This window comes from Rhinatrema bivittatum, chromosome 5 (assembly GCF_901001135.1).
Source record: "Rhinatrema bivittatum chromosome 5, aRhiBiv1.1, whole genome shotgun sequence".
In the NCBI taxonomy this organism is placed as follows: domain Eukaryota; kingdom Metazoa; phylum Chordata; class Amphibia; order Gymnophiona; family Rhinatrematidae; genus Rhinatrema; species Rhinatrema bivittatum.
In genome coordinates this window covers 233,210,094-233,230,624 of record NC_042619.1, presented here as the reverse complement: position 1 = coordinate 233,230,624, position 20,531 = coordinate 233,210,094, and the positions used below count along the sequence as shown (strand labels likewise).

At 42.0% G+C, this 20,531-nt stretch overlaps 1 protein-coding gene across 4 annotated transcripts in view; it reads left to right on the top strand.

Annotated features, from left to right (window-relative positions):
- The window catches only part of DYRK1A (dual specificity tyrosine phosphorylation regulated kinase 1A), a 696,908-nt gene that overhangs the window by 372,507 nt on the left and 303,870 nt on the right, over positions 1 to 20,531 (top strand). Inside the window, exon 2 of one of the 4 annotated variants that reach the window (XM_029603454.1) lies at positions 20,015 to 20,195. The exons of the other annotated variants lie outside the window; for them this stretch is intronic. The gene's annotated coding sequence lies outside the window, so the exon portion shown is untranslated. The remainder of the gene's footprint in view (positions 1 to 20,014; positions 20,196 to 20,531) is intronic. 4 annotated transcript variants of the gene reach the window in all.

The window sequence follows — 20,531 nt, the reverse complement described above, 5'->3', positions numbered from 1 at the left end:
CTTGGGGGTAACTTGCTAGTGTGGCGGTTACTACCGTTAACCAGTAAGCCTTCATACAGTTGATTTAATGACTGGAAGAGGAACAGTGTGCAAATCCAAGGCTCTCGTGCTAAACTTTCAAAAGGGAAACTTTGATAAAATGAGAAAAATTGTTAAAAAAAAACTGAAAGGAGCAGCTACAAAAATAAAAAATGTCCAAGAGGCATGGTCATTGTTAAAAAATACCATTCTAGAAGCACAGTCTCAGATGTATTCCACACATTAAGAAAGGTGGAAAGAAGGCAAAACGATTACTGGCATGGTTAAAAGGGGAGGTGAAAGAAGCTATTTTAGCCAAAAGATCTTCATTCAAAAATTGGAAGAAGGATCCAACAGAAGAAAATAGGATGAAGCATAAACATTGGCAAGTTAAATGTAAGACATTGATAAGACAGGCTAAGAGAGAATTTGAAAAGAAGTTGGCTGTAGAGGCAAAAACTCACAGTAAAAATTTTTTAAAATATATCCGAAGCAGAAAGCTTGTGAGGGAGTCAGTTGGACCATTAGATGATCGAGGGGTTGGCAGCTGCTATCGAGGTCTGTGGGGTGAGTGCTGGCTATTCCTTCAGTTTCTACGCTGCTGAGTTTTCCTCGTTTTGCCTGCTGGCCCCCCCAGTGACTGTTTCTACTCACCTCTTCCGGGCTCTGACGTCGGAGGGAGGAGCCTTCAGACACCAATATCAGCGGCGTCTGGACGGCGCGTCGCCAAAGCCGCGCGCCTAATGGGCGCGCAACTTTGCCGACTAGCCAGACTGGCCGGATTTCTTTATTCATACGTAGCAGCTGTCTAGCGGAACTGGACTGAATAGTGACAGTGTCTTAAAGAGATCTCTTTTTATTTTACTTCTTAGATATATTCACATTGCTGTTTGGCTTTACCCCCCTCTTGGTAATGCCACATACCAAGAGGAAGGGTAAAATATCAACTTCTACTCCTCTTTCCTTGGATAATCAGCCTCGTATTCAAGATCTCTTTTCTAAAGCCATAGTTCAATCACCAGGTAGCGAGGTCGCTGGAGTTTTGACCCAAGAGCAGGGGTCTAACTCCCTGACCCATGTAACATCTTTGAGCCCTGGAGCTCCCATAACACCAGACCCACCTACTGGAAAGATTGGACGAAAATTATTGTTCGAGGACTCCAATTTGAATTCAAATCTGAACTTGGTCTCTAATCCATCTATAGACCAAGTGGGGGGAAAGATTATAGATTCTCCTCTACCGACCCCTGGGTATCAAGATTTAATGGAGCAGAGGGTGGAACACAGTACGGTAGGGATACCAAAGGTGAATGAGATGGCAGGAAGTCAGGGGAGTGCATTGATAGACATTCCTTTAATAGTTCCCACTAAGTTTACATTAGAAGAAATAGGAACGATGTTTTTATCTATCCAAAAATCAATAAACAATCTGGCTAAAGTAGTTCAGGAGGGATTGGAAAATAATAAGGTATTACAATTAAAAACTGAGAAATTAGGCACATCAGTAAATAATCTTGAAAGGAAAAATGAAGAGATGGAGAAAGTTCAAATTAATTTAATTAAATCAGAGAAGGCCCAATCTGATAAATTAGAACAACTTGAGAATCAAATTAGGCGGGTTAACCTGAGGATTCTAAATTTTCCAAAAACACATTTGTTATCCCCAAGAGAATTATTTAGGCGTTACCTTATTAACGTCTTAAAATATACTGATGCTACTCTTCCAGGAATAGCAAGAATATATTATATTACTCAAAACTCTGAGAGACTGGGACAACAAAGTCAAAATCAAGATCAACAAAATGAAGATATAAATGTTTCTGATCTTTTAGAGAAATCATCAGAAATGGAAATAAAAACTCGAGCCACGTTATTGGTTCAATTTTCTGATATTTCTCAAGGGGATGCAATCCTCAGGCTATATTTTAGATATCAGAATTTAAAATTTCATGGCTATTCAATTAGAATATTTCCTGATGTATCTATGAGTACACAGTTGAGGAGGAAGCAATTTCTTACAATGAGAGACAAGGCAGTTCAAAGGGGAGCCAAATTTATTTTAAGATTCCCCTGTAAATGTATCTTATTACATCAGAATTCCAGATATGTATTTCATCACCCTGACCACTTACGCACATACCTTGACTCCTAATCTCATAATCCCCTTTGGGTATTCGGGGGTAAGAGAGTATAAGAATATGGTTTAGACACTTTTCTTTTTGAAGTATATTGATAGTTTTGAAGACTGCTCTTTATTCTTTTCAGCCAGTGTCTGTAATTGCTAGTAATTTTATTTTCTTTCTTAAGTATACAGAAGCTATTATAGTAATGTTGTTTGTTCATCTGTTATATTGATTCAAGCTCTGTAATATCTTATTGAAAAGCAAAAATTTAATAAAGTATAAATTAAAAAAAAAAGATGATCGAGGGGTTAAAGGGGCACTTAGAGAAGATAAGGCCATCGCGGAAAGATTAAATGATTTCTTTGCTTCGGTGTTTACTGAAGAGGATGTTGGGGAGGTACCCGTAATGGAGAAGATTTTCATGGGTGATGATTCAGATGGACTGAATCAAATCACGGTGAACCTAGAAGATGTGGTAGGCCTGATTGACAAACTGAAGAGTAGTAAATCACCCGGACCGGATGGTATACACTCCAGAGTTCTGAAGGAATTAAAATATGGAATTTCAGACCTATTAGTAAAAATTTGTAACTTATCATTAAAATCATCCATTGTACCTGAAGACTGGAGGATAGCAAATATAACCCCAATATTTAAAAAGGGCTCCAGGGGCGATCCAGGAAACTACAGACCGGTTAGCCTGACTTCAGTGCCAGGAAAAATAGTGGATAGTGTTCTAAACATCAAAATCACAGAACATATAGATAGACATGGTTTAATGAAACAAAGTCAGCATGTCTTTACCCAGGGCAAGTCTTGCCTCACAAATCTGATTCACTTTTTTGAAGGAGTTAATAAACATGTGGATAAAGGTGAACCGGTAGATATAGTATACTTGGATTTTCAGAAGGCGTTTCATAAAGTTCCTCATGAGAGGCTTCTAGGAAAAGTAAAAAGTCATGGGATATGTGGCGATGTCCTTTCGTGGCTTGCAAACTGGCTAAAAGACAGGAAACAGAGAGTAGGATTAAATGGACAATTTTCTCAGTGGAAGGGAGTGGACAGTGGAGTGCCTCAAGGATCTGTAATGGGACCCTTACTTTTCAATATATTTATAAATGATCTGGAAAGAAATACGACGAGTGAGAAAATCAAATTTGCAGATGGCACAAAATTGTTCAGAGTAGTTAAATCACAAGCAGATTGTGATAAATTGCAGGAAGACCTTGTGAGACTGGAAAATTGGGCATCCAAATGGCAGATGAAATTTAATGTGGATAAGTGCAAGGTGATGCATATAGGGAAAAATAACCCATGCTATAATTACACAATGTTGGGTTCCATATTAGGTGCTACAACCCAAGAAAGAGATTTAGGTGTCATAGTGGATAACACATTGAAATCGTCTGTTCGGTGTGCCGCGGCAGTCAAAAAAGCAAACAGAATGTTGGGAATTATTAGGAAGGGAATGGTGAATAAAACGGAAAATGTCATAATGCCTCTGTATCGCTCCATGGTGAGACTGCACCATGAATACTGTGTACAATTCTGGTTGCCACATCTCAAAAAAGATATAATTGCGATGGAGAAGGTACAGAGAAGGGCTACCAAAATGATAAGGGGAATGGAACAACTCCCCTTTGAGGAAAGACTAAAGAGGTTAGGACTTTTCAGCTTGGAGAAGAGACGACTGAGGGGGGGGATATGATAGAGGTGTTTAAAATCATGAGAGGTCTAGAATGGGTAGATGTGAATCGGTTATTTACTCTTTCGGATAATAGAAAGACTAGGGGGCACTCCATGAAGTTAGCATGGGGCACATTTAAAACTAATCGGAGAAAGTTCTTTTTTACTCAACGCACAATTAAACTCTGGAATTTGTTGCCAGAGGATGTGGTTAGTGCAGTTAGTATAGCTGTGTTTAAAAAAGGATTGGATAAGTTCTTGGAGGAGAAGTCCATTACCTGCTATTAGAAGAACATAAGAAAGAACATAAGAAAATGCCATACTGGGTCAGACCAAGGGTCCATCAAGCCCAGCATCCTGTTTCCAACAGTGGCCAATCCAGGCCATAAGAACCTGGCAAGTACCCAAAAACTAAGTCTATTCCATGTAACCATTGCTAATGGCAGTGGCTATTCTCTAAGTGAACTTAATAGCAGGTAATGGACTTCTCCTCCAAGAACTTATCCAATCCTTTTTTAAACACAGCTATACTAACTGCACTAACCACATCCTCTGGCAACAAATTCCAGAGTTTAATTGTGCGTTGAGTAAAAAAGAACTTTCTCCGATTAGTTTTAAATGTGCCCCATGCTAACTTCATGGAGTGTCCCCTAGTCTTTCTACTATCCGAAAGAGTAAATAACCGATTCACATCTACCCGTTCTAGACCTCTCATGATTTTAAACACCTCTATCATATCCCCCCTCAGTCATCTCTTCTCCAAGCTGAAAAGTCCTAACCTCTTTAGTCTTTCCTCATAGGGGAGTTGTTCCATTCCCCTTATCATTTTGGTAGCCCTTCTCTGTACCTTCTCCATCGCAATTATATCTTTTTTGAGATGCGGCGACCAGAATTGTACACAGTATTCAAGGTGCGGCCTCACCATGGAGCGATACAGAGGCATTATGACATTTTCCGTTTTATTCGTCATTCCTTTTCTAATAATTCCCAACATTCTGTTTGCTTTTTTGACTGCCGCAGCACACTGAACCGACGATTTCAATGTGTTATCCACTATGACACCTAGATCTCTTTCTTGGGTTGTAGCACCTAATATGGAACCCAACATCGTGTAATTATAGCATGGGTTATTTTTCCCTATATGCATCACCTTGCACTTATCCACATTAAATGTCATCTGCCATTTGGATGCCCAATTTTCACTTAGAGAATAGCCACTGCCATTAGCAGTGGTAACATGGAATAGACTTAGTTTTTGGGTACTTGCCAGGTTCTTATGGCCTGGATTGGCCATTGTTGGAAACAGGATGCTGGGCTTGATGGACCCTTGGTCTTGACCCAGTATGGCATTTTCTTATGTTCTTATCATTGCTCTCTGCTTCAGTGGCAGGGGGAAAAGAGGAAAAGGAGAATTAGATTCAGACAGTAAGCAGCAAGGATAGTGAATTTGGCAGTCTGGGAAAACAAATAAACATAGGGGTGACTTGCTGATGTGGCTATTTCTAACCAATAAGTCTGAAACTCTTGATGCAGCTCTAACATTGCTCTCTGCTTCTACGGCAGACGGTAACGGGGAACTGGACTCAAAAAGCAAGCAACAAGAGTCCTGACTTTGACAGTCTGGGAAACTGATAGTATGGGGGTGACTTGTATGGCGTAGCAGAAAATTCCATGTGCTTGCTGGGCAGACTGGATGACCATTCGTTCTTTTCTGCCATCATTTCTATGTAAGAACCAACAAAACGGGAACATATTTTAGATCTAGTCCTTAGTGGAACACAGGATTTGGTGAGAGAGATAAGTGTTGAAGCCACTTGGCAATAGTGATCACAGTATTAAATTTGACTTAATAACTGGAGGGAGCACAAAAATGAAATCTGACAGCATTTAACTTTCGAAAAGGTGACTATGATAAAATTAGGAAAATGGTTAGAAAAAAAACTGAAATGAGCAACTACAAAGGTAAAGAGCTCAGCTCAGGCGTAGATGTTTAAAAATACCATCTTGGAAGCCCAGAACATTAGAAAAGGTGGAAAGAAGGCTAAATGACTGCTGGCATGGTTGAAACGTGAGGTGAGAGAGGCTATAATAGCTAAAAACATCTTTCAAGAAATGGAAAAGGTATCCAAATGAAGAAAACAGGAAACAACATAAGCACTGGCAAGTTAGATGCAAAGCATTGATAAGGAAAGCAAAGAAAGAATTTGAAAAGAAGCTTGCTGTGGAAGCAAAAACTTATAATAAAACCTTTTTTTAGGACATTTGAGGCAAAAAGTCTGCAAGGGAGTCAGTTGGACCATTAGAGGTCAAGGGGTAAAAGTAGCACTTGGGGATGACAAAGCTATAGCAGAGACACTAAATTAATTATTTGCTTCTGTATTCGCTGAGGAAGATGTAAGGGACATACCCATGCCAGAAATGATATTCAAAGGTGATGATTCAGAGAAACTGAAACAAATCTCAGTGAACCTGGAAGATGTACTAGGGCAGACTGACAAACTAAAGAGTAGCAAATCACCTGGATCATATGGTATACATCCCAGAGTGCTGAGCTGAGAAATGAAATTGAGAACCTGCTATTGGAAATTTGTAAACTATCAATAACATGTATGGTAACTCAAATCTGGTGGGTTGCCAATGTAAGGCCAGTTTTTAAAAAGGATTCAAGAAGTGATCCAGAAAATTTACAGACCAGTGAGTCTGATGTCTGTGCCAGGCAAAATAGTAGAAACTATCATGAACAAAAAAGCTGAACATAAAGGTAAGCATTGTTTAATGGGTCAAATCCAACATGGATTTAGCGAAGGGAAGACTTGCCTCACAAATTTGCTATATTTTCTGAGGGCATAAGTAAACATGTGGATAAAGGTGAGTCCATTGATCTAGTGTATCTGAATTTCCAGAAAGCATTTGATAAAGTCCTTCATGAGAGACGACTTAGAAAATTAGAAAGTCATGGGATAGGAGGCAGTGGCTTATTGTGGCTTGCCAACTGATAAAAAGAAAACGGAGAGTAGGGCTAAATGGTAAATTTTCCCAATGGAGAAGGGTGAATAGTGGAGTGCCCCAGGGATCTGTTCTGGGACCGATGCTTTTTAATATATTTATAAATGACCTGGAAATGGGAGCAACAAGTGAGGTGATCAAATTTGCCGATGACACAAAATTATTCAAAGTTGTTAAATCACAAGAGGATTGTTAGAAATTTCTAGAAGATATTGCAAAACTGGGAGACTGAGCATGCAAATGGCAAACGAAATTTAATGTAGACAAGTGCAAAGTGATGCACTTAGGGAAGAGTAACCCAAATTATAGCTACAAAATGCAAGATTCCATATTAGGAGTCGCAACTCAGGAAAAGGATCTAAATGTCATCGTTGAAAATAAGTTGAAATCTTCCCGCTCAGTGTGCAGCAGCAGCCAAGAAAGCAAATAGAATGCTAGGGATTTTTAGAAAAGGAATGGAGAGTAAAACAGAATATCATAATGCCTCTGTATTGCTCCATGGTGTGACTTCATCTTGAGTATTGTTCAGTTCTGGTCACATCTCAAGAATGATATAGCAGAATAGGAAAAGATACAGTGAAAGAGAGTGGCACAAACGAGGAAAATGAGATCTGTCCACTGGGATATTCACAGAACTGGAATCTGTAATGATCTTTCCCCTCTCACATTACACAAAAGGAAAGAGCTGGCAGTTACTACAGTTCTGAAGAAAGAAAACATACAATACTGGTGGCTATTTCCCTTTGGCCTAGCATTCGCAATTAGTGGAGTTACATATAAGCTCAAGACTGTCTGTGATGATGAAAATTCTATGGATAGCAGGTATTGCGATTCCTGCTACTGTGGAAAATACCCGGATCCTACAAAGAGCGATTTTTCCAAGTGGCAGAGAGTAGAAAGAGAGACAGAAGGCTTTGACGAAACTCAGGAGGATTTGCTTCTCCCAGGGGTTTTGAACACTTAGCTGATTGGATTACTATTGTCATAGTTTGACTAAGCAAAAACAGTTGTCATGTGGCTTGAGGATTGGAACTCCCTCATTTCTTTATTTTAAATAGCAGGAAGAAAAAGCAAAAAAGAAGTTTACCACTTGAATGTTTCAGGTTTATTCTCTGCTTTCGCTCTTCCTTTTGAGGATGTTAAGAGGAGGTAGCTAAATTCACACATGCTCCATACTTTAAATTTTGACCCATTAAAGTTTTGTTTTCAATGGTATGTTAGTGTGCTTGGCACCATTGGAGATATATTATTATTTTTATTGCTTCTTTGTATGTATTATATCTTGGAGCAACAGGTTGTGGTGTGGTGTCACCATTCCCCTGAGTCAGAGTGCTCTGGTCTTTTGAACAGATCATGAAATAGTAGGGGGTAACAGTGGGAGGGAAGGGCTTGTAGGGATGGAGTGGGATATTAATCTGCAGACGGATTTGAATGGTATACAGATTGATCGTGGTTTGAGGATTTTTTATGTTGGGTGGCGGGAGTGGATATTGGTTTGGAGATTAGTGTTATTGCCTCAGGAAACATCCAAGTTTGTATTTGGTTTGGACCTATTTTGAATCTAATTTATTTTTATTAAATCTAAAGATGGCATTTAGAATAGTAACTCTAAATGTTAAAAGCTTGAATCCTCCCTTTAAAGGATGCTGATTAAGGAGATAGCTTCTCTACAGGCTGTGATTCTTTTTATCCTGGAGGTTCACTTCCGTAGGCATGGTGAGAGATTGTGTGCATGAAGATATATCTCCTGACAAATTTTTAGCATCCTGTTCTTCTAGGAAAAATTTGGGGGGGGGAAATTCTTGTATATGATTGCAGCGGTGAAGGTGCTGCGTAAAGATACAGAGGGGAGATTTCTTATTGCCCAATTAGATTTACAATCTGAAACATATATATTGGTTAATATTTATAGCTGAAATAAGAGCCCAGCAACTTCCTTTTGAGGCTTTGGATAAGGTGCTGCTTGAATTCCCCAGTAGTCGTATAATCATTTGGGTTCCTTCACTGGATAATTCCTCAGGGGTGAGACTAGTGACAGAGCTTCATAGAGTACAATTTAAGATGAATGGAAAGGTAGGGGTTAGTAGATGTGTGGCATGCTCACCCTTCGGATTGTAACTTTTCTAAGCTCCAAGTATTGTTTTCGTTTTAGTGAAAGAAAAAACATTATATTGAACTAAGGATGCAGACGTTAGACGTAACTTTAAAGAAAAAAATCTCCACCTGTGGTGAGGTAAAATATTTCTCACAGGACAAGCAGGGATGGTTGTCCTCACAAATGGGTGACATCGAGGATGGAGCCCACCACGGAAAACTTCTGTCAAAGTTTAAACAGAACTTTGACTGGCCCCTACTGGGCATGCCCAGCAAGGCACTGACCCTGCAGCCAGCAGGGGTCTCCCTTCAGTCTTCTTTTTTCCGCGCAGCAGTTGCCACGCGGTGAAAGGAGCTCCCTTACCACGTTCCTGACAGGAATTCGGTACTTTTCTTTCCGAAGAAAATTTGCCCCTCAGGGGTCTCCCTTCGACAAATTTTTGTCACCTTCGCGGAAACCGGTAAGTTTTTTGCCTTTTTCCTCGACTACCGTCGAATTTGGCCCTCGAGGCCTGTTGGCACTTACCGAGCCCGCGACTAAATTTGGCCTTAAGCCATGGCAACGGGGTTCCGTCGATGTCCGGATTGTACCCGGACTATGTCAATCACAGACCCCCATAGGGTTTGTGTTTTGTGTTTGGGTAGTGAGCATGATGTCCTGACTTGCACCAAATGTGCCCTAATGACACCTAAGGGTCGCAAGGCCAGGATGGAGAAGATGGGGCTCCTCTTCCATGCACCCACCCCAACGCCATCGATAGCATCGACGTCATCGGAACCGGCACCGTCGAAATTGCACCACCATCGTCAACCCTCCGGTGACCGTCCACCATCGATGACTTCTCGGCCGTCGACTCCTGTCCCCTCCCCGGATGGGCGAGGAGACCGGAAGGACAAGCATCGCCATCGACGGCACAAGTCTCGGCCTGTCGAGGATCCACAGTCATCGACCTCTGAACAGGCCGAACCACCGACTAAGAGGCCTCGATCAGACTTGGCACCGTCCACGTCTCGTTCGCAGGCATCGAGGAAACCCTCACCCTCTCGGGGTGTGGGAGCCGTGATCCCACCGGTTACGGTGGTCCCTCCGGCTCTGCCTCAGCCTCCTTCTCCCGTCGAGCCGGGTATTGTTACCCCTGGTCTCCGGGCTGAACTGGACCGGCTGGTCCAGGAGGCCATCGAGAAAGCGATGCAAAGATTCCAACCTCCATTGGCACCGTCTCCGGCACCGATTCCGGCACCGCCACCGGCATCGACCCCGGCACCGACTCCGCCACCGAGGAAGGAACCGACCACCGAACCTTTGGTGGAAGCGCTGGCACCGCTACTACAGTAGCACCGACAGCGCCATCGTCTCCGACTGGATTTTCATCGGCGGGAGAAACACCGTTCCTGATTCCCCCTTCCGGGGTGGTCCCATCGGTGCCTTCTCGTATATCTCCACCGATTTATCCTTTGGCTCCATCGGTTCCAAGACAGGCACCGACTCCATCGGCAGCACCGAAATCCTCGATGCCGTTCCCAGTACCGATTGTACCACCGGTTCCTCCAAGGTTTCCTTCGATGCCTTCGGATCCTCAACCAGGTCCATCGGGGCTTCAGCCCCCAAGTGATCCCTATGATACCTGGGGTGATGATACATCTTCTGACACAGATTTACCATCACTGCCTTCTCCTACAGAGAGTAGAAAAAGATCTCCTCCAGAGGATCTCTCCTTTATTAATTTTGTAAAGGAGATGTCCGAAATTGTACCTTTTCAGCTGCAATCTGAGACCGATGACAGACACCAGATGATGGAACTGCTTCAATTTTTGGATGCTCCAAAAATCATCGCTTCCATCCCCATTCACCAGGTGTTTCTCGATCTCTTAAAGAAAAACTGGGAATCTCCTTCATCTGTATCACCAGTTAACAAGAAGGCTGACTCCACATATCTCGTCCAGTCAGCCCCAGGCTTTCAAAAGCCTCAACTGGATCATCGCTCTGTTGTGGTTGAGTCCGCACAAAGAAAGGCCAAGCGTCTAAAGCCACACTCCTCCACTCCGCCGGTCAAGGACAATAAATTCCTGGACAGTGTGGGACGGAAAGTGTACCATGGAGCTATGCTGATTTCTCGCATAGCCTCATATCAACTCTACATGACGCAATATAACAGAGCCATCCTTAAACAGATGCAAGATTTTGCTGACACATTACCTGACCAATACCAGCCACAGCTTCAGACCCTTCTTAACAAAGGGTTTGAAGCAGGGAAGCACGAGATCAGAACGGCTTATGACATCTTTGATGCCTCCACAAAGGTTTCAGCTACTGCCATTTCGGCCAGACGTTGGGCTTGGTTAAAATCATCCAACCTTCGCCCAGAGGTCCAGGATCGTTTAGCGGATTTACCCTGCTTAGGGGACAATTTGTTTGGAGAACAAATTCAGCAAATTGTAGCTGAATTAAAAGATCACCACGAGACGTTAAAACAACTTTCTTCTGTTCCGTCTGAGGTTTCCTCCAAACAACCACTTAAGAAGGACTCTAAGAAGTCGTTCTTTCGGCCACGCCGTTACTACCCTCCATCGGCCAGGCCTCGTCCAGCTCGATCCTCTACTAGGCCTCAGCCGCGTCAGCCTAGGAAACAAAGGCCTACTGTAGCCCCTCCTCCTGGGTCTGCGGCTGGCCTTTGACTCCCCTGTAGGGAACACATGCCAAACCCCTCTTCCAGACATTCCTGTAGGAGGTCGACTGTACCATTTTCTACAACCTTGGTTGCAGATCACCTCAGATCAGTGGGTGCTAACAATTATCGCACAGGGTTACCACCTCAACTTCATAACTCTTCCGGCAGACTCCCCGCCTCTTCAAGCGTGGAGTCTATCCACCCATTTGGCTCAATTACAACAGGAAGTATCTCTTCTTCTGCAATCAAATGCTATAGAACCCGTTCCTCCCTCTCAACGAGGCAAGGGATTCTATTCCAGATACTTCCTAATACCAAAGAAATCAGGGGGACTACGTCCCATTTTGGACCTTCGAGCCCTCAACAAATACCTTCAAAAAGAGAAGTTCAAAATGGTAACCCTAGGCGCGCTGCTCCCTCTGCTACAAAGAGGGGATTGGCTGTGCTCTCTCGACCTCAAGGACGCTTATACCCACATTGCGATCACACAATCCCATCGCAAATATCTGCGGTTTCTAGTAGGCCACGACCATTATCAATACCGTGTCCTACCTTTCGGTCTGGCTTCTGCCCCACGAGTCTTTACCAAATGTCTCGTAGTGGTAGCAGCATTCCTAAGGAAGAAAGGTGTCCACATCTACCCCTACCTGGACGATTGGCTAATCAGGGCCTCCATCCAACAGATAGCTCAATCCTCCCTAAAATTGACAATTCAAACACTCCTTTCCTTAGGGTTTCTTGTCAATTACGACAAATCTTGCTTAGTCCCATCTCAAACCTTATCCTTCATTGGGGCAGACTTGGACACCTTACAGGCAAAGGCTTACCTTCCTCTTCAGAGGGTCCACACCCTAATATCCCTGGCTCGCCAGCTCCAGTCTCAGAACACTGCCACGGCTCGCCAGTTCCTCATTCTCCTAGGACACATGGCATCCTCGGTTCAAGTCACTCCCATGACCCGACTAGCCATGAGAGTAACACAATGGACTCTACGACACCAATGGATTCAAGCTTTTCAGCCTCTGTCCTCCATAGTCACAGTCACACAAGCGCTGCGCCTATCCTTAACCTGGTGGACGACTCAGGTCAATCTCCTTCAGGGCTTACCTTTTCTTCCACCGGATCCGCAAGTAATCCTAACCACCGACGCTTCTCACATCGGTTGGGGAGCCCATGTGGACGACTTTCAAACCCAAGGGTTATGGTCCAAAGAGGAAGCCGAACACCAGATCAATTTCCTGGAACTTCGAGCAATCCGCTATGCGCTCCGAACTTTCAAAGATCATCTATTTCATCAGATAATCTTAATCCAGACGGACAACCAAGTGGCCATGTGGTACATAAACAAGCAGGGAGGCACAGGCTCCTTCCTTCTGTGTCAGGAAGCTGCGCAGATCTGGGCGGAAGCCCTCTCCCACTCCATGTACCTCAGGGCCACTTACCTGCCGGGAGTAGACAATGTATTGGCAGACCAGCTGAGCCGTGTCTTCCAACCACACGAGTGGTCACTCGATCCTCTAGTAGCGACCCTCTCTGTTTCACAAGTGGGGTTCTCCCCGCATAGACCTCTTTGCGTCCCCTCAGAACCACAAAGTGGACGATTACTGCTCTCTCATTCGGAGCCAGCACTCTCGGCCGAGAGATGCATTCTCCCTCAAGTGGACAACCGGTCTGCTCTATGCATTCCCTCCACTCCCTCTTGTGTCAAAGACTCTCGTGAAGCTACGCCAGGACGGAGGAACCATGATCCTGATAGCACCTTACTGGCCACGCCAAGTATGGTTTCCAATACTCCAGGATCTCTCCATCCGCAGGCACGTTCCTCTGGGAAAGGACCCGCATCTGCTCACTCAAAACGACGGATGCCTCCTCCATCCCAACCTCCAAGCCTTGTCCCTGACGGCATGGATGTTGAAAGGTTAGTCCTTCAACCATTTAACCTTTCAGATTCCGTTTCTCGGGTCCTGATAGCTTCACGAAAGCCTTCCACAAGAAAGTCTTACTCATACAAATGGAAAAGGTACACATCATGGTGCACTTCTCAGTCCCTTGATCCCCTTTCCTGTCCAATCTCCAAATTCTTGGACTATTTATGGCATCTCTCTGAATCAGGTCTTAAAACCTCTTCTATCAGAATGCATGTCACTGCGGTAGCCGCCTTCCATAAGGGTATTGGGGGTAATCCTATTTCAGTACAACCCCTAGTAACACGCTTTCTTAAGGGCTTACTCCATCTAAAGCCACCCTTGCGTCCTCCGGCCCCATCCTGGGACCTTAACCTGGTTCTTGGTCGTCTAATGAAACCTCCTTTCGAACCTCTGCACTCCTGTGACTTGAAACATCTCACTTGGAAAGTGTTATTCCTTTTGGCTGTTACTTCAGCTCGCAGGGTTAGTGAATTGCAGGCCCTAGTTACCTATCCGCCTTACACTAAGCTCCTGCAGGACCGGGCGGTACTCCGCACTCACCCTAAATTTTTACCTAAGGTAGTTTCGGAGTTTCATATCAATCAATCTATCGTACTACCTATCTTTTTTCCCAGGCCCCACTCCAACTCTGGAGAGCAGACCCTGCATACCCTAGACTGTAAACGGGCTCTAGCTTTTTACCTAGACCGTACAGTTTCTCACAGGAAGAGCACTCAATTATTCATCTCTTTCCATCCTAACAAGTTAGGACAACCTGTGGGTAAGCAGGCTCTTTCCTCCTGGTTGGCGGACTGCATTTCTTTTTGCTATGAGCAAGCTGGCATTCCTTTTCAAGACCGTGTTAAAGCACACTCTGTGAGGGCCATGGCGACGTCAGTGGCACACCTTCGATCGGTGCCGCTTCCTGACATCTGCAAAGCTGCAACCTGGAGTTCTCTCCATACCTTTGCAGCCCACTATTGTTTGGACAAGGCTGGAAGACAGGACTCCATCTTCGGCCAGTCTGTCTTGCGTAACCTTTTTCCAACCTGATGTACCAACACCCTTCCACCTACCCGGTAGGGTGCGGATGCCCTTTCCCAAATTTCTCCTCAGTTGTTGTGCCTGCTGCACACCGTTGGGTACATTTGGTGCAAGTCGGGACATCCTCAGCTCGGTACTCACCCATTTGTGAGGACAACCATCCTGCTTGTCCTGTGAGAAAGCAAATGTTGCTTACCTGATGTAACAGGTGTTCTCACAGGACAGCAGGATGTTAGTCCTCACGAAACCCGCCCGCCTCCCCGCGGTGTTGGGTTCGTTTTATTTTTCCTTTCTAGGCACTGCCTGTAGCTTGATAATCAGACTGAAGGGAGACCCCTGCTGGCTGCAGGGTCAGTGCCTTGCTGGGCATGCCCAGTAGGGGCCAGTCAAAGTTCTGTTTAAACTTTGACAGAAGTTTTCCGTGGTGGGCTCCATCCTCGATGTCACCCATTTGTGAGGACTAACATCCTGCTGTCCTGTGAGAACACCTGTTACATCAGGTAAGCAACATTTGCTATACCCAGTCCTAGATGTTGGATTTTGTTTATGAAGAAGTTTTAGCTGATTAATGGATTGCAACAAAAGTGTTTATTCATCTTTCTGTTTTTCCTACAGCTAAACAGGATATTAAACTACTTCTGATGATAGCCTTAAGGCAATCCCAAAAAAGTACTGGTGCTGTATTAACAGTATCAGTAAAATGTATATAATCAAAGATATCCAATTCTAACATTTGTCACTGAATAAATTGCCATTTACCTTCCAGAAGAGTCTCATTTGTAAACATAAAAAGGTCCCACCAAACTGGCATGATCTGAGCATGTTATAAGTCTAATGTCCAATCCGAAACTCCACAACACCCCACCCACTCTATATGTGATAAATTTTAATATGGGATGAGGTAGGTTTCATACACAATCTGTTGCATGCCTCCACGGCTTTGCTTACAGAATTTTCTCAAATGTAATCATGAACTTACCCCCTTCCTAACCACAATTATTATTTTATTAAATATTTTTCTGTTTCTCTCTATTAATTTTTATATAAAAAGTGTAATGTGTGAAAACATTTTAAAAAAAATGCTACATATCTAATGCAATCTGAACCAGCTTTGCGCACAACGCCTCTTCAATTTCTTATGCACTTTAAATGTCCTGAAAACTTAACTGTCAAATTCTCCCAACATGGCCATGTTTCGAAATGAAGAATTTCTTCATCAGGGGAGTCCTCGTTTCATGTCGTCTCATCTCATCTCCTCACTGTCGGGTTTCATCGCTTAATACCATTGGTGTTCTCGTTTCTCCTTTCTTTCCAACAAATCTTCTTTTAAACTGGTCAGCAGATCTAAATTTCACCAATGGAGAGTTACTAAGTTATTCGTCACCGCTACTTAAACCAATCCCATTCCTTTAGTTCTTTTAATCAATTGTATTTTTATTTATTTATTTATTTAAAAGTGTTTGTATACCGTCTTTACAAACAGTGTTTAATCAAAACGGTTTACATAACTAAATAAAAAACAAATGTAAATAAAGATTTAAATTTAAAAGAACATAAAGATTATCAAATTATAAAAGCTCAAAATTACAAAAATATATAATAAAAATAAAAATCTAAAACAATGAATAGTTTACATAAAAAATAAATCAATATATAATAATGTTGTGCCCTATGTGATGGAGAAGTAGTTATGTTATTTAGTGTGTGATATATGGAAAGCAGATTGAAATACATGTGTTTTTAGGGATTTTTTGAAGTGTTTGGAGTTGGATATGGATCTTAAAGAGTCTGGTAATGCGTTCCATAAGATTGGTCCAATGACAGAGAATGATCTTTTTCTGGTGATGTCAAGACGGGCCTGTCGTGGTAATGGGATGTCTAAGAGGTTTTTGTCCAGTGATCTTAGATGTCTGGTGGGTTTGTAAATCCGGAGAATGGAACATAAGGTAATTGAATTAGGAGTGTAGATGAGAGAGTGTATAATGGACAGGATCTTGAATTGTATTCTGTATTTAATTGGTAACCAATGTAATGATTGAAGTATCGGAGTGATGTGATTTTTTATGGATGAGTTTGTTAAGATACGTGCTGCTGCGTTTTGGATCAGTTGAAGTGAGTGAAGTGTGTTATCTGGGAGACCTATATAAAGAGAATTACAGTAGTCAAGCCCAGAAAAGATGAGTGATTGAAGTATAGTCCGAAAATCGTGAAAGAAAAGTAGAGGACGAAGCCGTTTCAAGAGTTGAAGCTTATAAAATGAATTTCTGGTAATTATGGATATGTGTTGTTTTAATGAAAGATCTGAATTAATGGTTATACCTAAATTTTTTGCAGATTTGGAGATGGGGATAGTGATACCCTTAAATACTAATTGAGGGGGGGGGACCTATGGATGAATCTGTAATTGATGAGAGGTGGACTATTTCTGGTTTTTTTGGATTTAGTTTTAGTCTATTGTGAGAGAGCCATGTGTCAATAGTCGTGAGGTATAAAGATACTAAGGATAATGTGTGAGTCCAAGAGGTGTTGTATGGTACCATAAACTGTATGTCATCGGCGTAGATTTTGAATTGTATGTTTAGTGAGACTAAGATGCGGCAAAGAGGTAGTAGATAGATGTTGAAGAGAATAGGGGATAGAGAAGAATCTTGTGGAACACCCGATGCAATAGAGTATGGTTCAGAAGAATGAATTGTATCAGAATTGTATTAGAATTGTATCAGAATTGTATCAGAAGCCTCTTGTGTAAAGTTATTCTCGTAACCAATTTATATTAATGAAGCCCATTTGATTTCTTCATTGAGACCCAGGGGAGTTAGTTTTGAGTTTAAAGATCTAATGCTGTTCACGATAATTTAAACTCTTCTCCAGATCTCCTCCGTGAACATTTTCTTCCACCATACCATAAGTAAAAAGTCATGGGATAGGTGGCAATGTCCTTTCGTGGATTGCAAACTGGCTAAAAGACAGGAAACAGAGAGTAGGATTAAATGGGCAATTTTCTCAGTGGAAGGGAGTGGACAGTGGAGTACCTCAGGGTTCTGTGTTGGGACCCTTACTGTTCAATATATTTATAAATGATCTGGAAAGAAATACGACGAGTGAGATAAGTATGCTATTCAATAAGCTGCTTTTGATATCGTTAACTACTGTATCCTATTGGTAAGGCTATTCTGATCATACCTGTTATTCATTTTGTTATCTCTTATCTTATGTTTCATGAAAGCCTGTTCTTAGCCTGTTTTAAGCTTATTGCTGTTTTTCTTTGTGTGACCTGATTATACAATAAAAAGATTATATACAAAAAAAAAAAAAAAATTTGCAGATGACACAAAATTGTGCAGAGTAGTTAAATCACAAGCAGATTGTGATAAATTGCAGGAAGACCTTGTGAGACTGGAAAATTGGGCATCCAAATGGCAGATGAAATTTATTGTGGATAAGTGCAAGGTGATGCATATAGGGAAAAATAACCCATGCTATAATTACACGATGTTGGGTTCCATATTAGGTGCTACAACCCAAGAAAGAGATCTAGGTGTCATAGTGGATAACACATTGAAATCGTCGGTTCAGTGTGCTGCGGCAGTCAAAAAAGCAAACAGAATGTTGGGAATTATTAGAAAAGGAATGATGAATAAAACGGAAAATGTCATAATGCCTCTGTATCACTCCATGGTGAGACCGCACCTTGAATACTGTGTACAATTCTGGTCGCCGCATCTCAAAAAAGATATAATTGCGATGGAGAAGGTACAGAGAAGGGCTACCAAAATGATAAGGGGAATGGAACAACTCCCCTATGAGGAAAGACTAAAGAGGTTAGGACTTTTCAGCTTGGAGAAGAGACGACTGAGGGGGGATATGATAGAGGTGTTTAAAATCATGAGAGGTCTAGAACGGGTAGATGTGAATCGGTTATTTACTCTTTCGGATAGTAGAAGGACTAGGGGACACTCCATGAAGTTAGCATGGGGCACATTTAAAACTAATCGGAGAAAGTTCTTTTTTACTCAACGCACAATTAAACTCTGGAATTTGTTGCCAGAGAATGTGGTTCGTGCAGTTAGTATAGCTGTGTTTAAAAAAGGATTGGATAAGTTCTTGGAGGAGAAGTCCATTACCTGCTATTAAGTTCACTTAGAGAATAGCCACTGCCATTAGCAATGGTTACATGGAATAGACTTAGTTTTTGGGTACTTGCCAGGTTCTTATGGCCTGGATTGGCCACTGTTGGAAACAGGATGCTGGGCTTGATGGACCCTTGGTCTGACCCAGTATGGCATTTTCTTATGTTCTTATGTTCATATCAATAATTGCCCATTGAAGGTGCACAAACTGATGGTTCTGATTTATGCAGTGTTTGACAAGTGGGGCCTCCTTAGTTCTGGTATTGAGTCTTGATTTATGCTCAATTAATCTGGTTTTAATAGCCCTCTATGTACGCCCTACATAAATCTTTGGGCATGGACATTGTATAATATATATCACATTCTTGGAAAGACAATTAGAATTTCTCCTTCTTCATACACAGTACCCTGTGACTGGATCATGCCATTCTTCTCCCTCTTATCGTTGATTCGCATATTACATCGAGTGCATTGTCTATGTTGACCCTGATTCAATGCACTGGTGGTCCCACTCATAATATCTGCATGTACTACCAAATCCCTGATGTTTGGGCCCCTAGTCGTAGCAATAAGTGGCCTCTCTTCAAACACCTTATGCATCGATAAGATATGCCAGTGCTTCCATATCAAGGATATGACCGATGCTTTAGCTGTGCTTTGGGATAATATGCATGTCAGTCTACTTTGATCTTTTTTATTCTGGTACTCCAAAAGTGGTTCACGATCGGTATATTTAGCCCTCTTATAGGCTCTATTAATTGCTTTCTTCGGATATCCCCTAGATCTGAATTTCTATTTCAACCACTGAGATTGTTTTTCAAATTCCTCTTTGGTAGAACAGATCCTCCAAAAACAGAAGAACTGACTAACTGGCAATCCTTGTTTTAAGGAATGTGCATGGTGACTGTGATATCGTAAAAGAGTATTTCTTTCTGTTGGTTTATGGTATACAGTTGTATTTAACTGTCTACCTGTTCTCCGAATTTCCACATCCAGATAGTTGATATATTTCTGGTCACTATTGGAAGTGAACTCTAGGTTGGGATCTACTATATTGATCCATCGTAGGAAAATATTTAATTCCTTTTCAGACTATGTCCATATCAAAAAAATATCGTCGATATATCGACGCCAGTACATGATCTTCTGCCACCATTTGGATGGATAAATGTGTTGTCCAATTAAGAAATCGAATAGGCTTCATTAATATAAATTGGTTACGAGAATAACTTTACACAGGAGGCATCTGATAGAATTGATTAAAAGAACTAAAGGAACGGGATTGGTTTAAGTAGCGGTGACATATAACTTAGTAACTCTCCATTGGTGCAATTTAGATCTGCTGACCAGTTTAAAAGAAGATTTGTTGGAAAGAAAGGAAAATGAGAACGCCATTGGTATTAAGCGATGAAACTCGACAGAGGAGACGAGATGAAATGACTCCCCTGATGAAGAAATTCATTTCGAAACATGGCCATGTTGGGAGAATTTGACAGCTAAGTTTTTGGGACATTTAAAGTGCGTAAGAAATTGAAGTGGCGTTGTGCGCAAAGCTGGTTCAGATTGCGTTAGATATGTAGCATTTTTTTAAAAGAGTTTTCACAAGACATTACACATTTATATAAAAATTAATAGAGAGAAAACAGAAAAATATTTAATAAAATAATAGTGGTTGGGAAGGAGGTAGGTTCACGATTACATCTGAGAAAATTCTGTAAGCAAGGCTGTGGAGGCATGCAACAGATTGTGTATGAAACCTATCTCATCCCATATTAAAATTTATCACATATAGAGTGGGTGGGGTGTTGTGGAGTTTCGGATTGGACATTAGACTTATAACATGCTCAGATCATG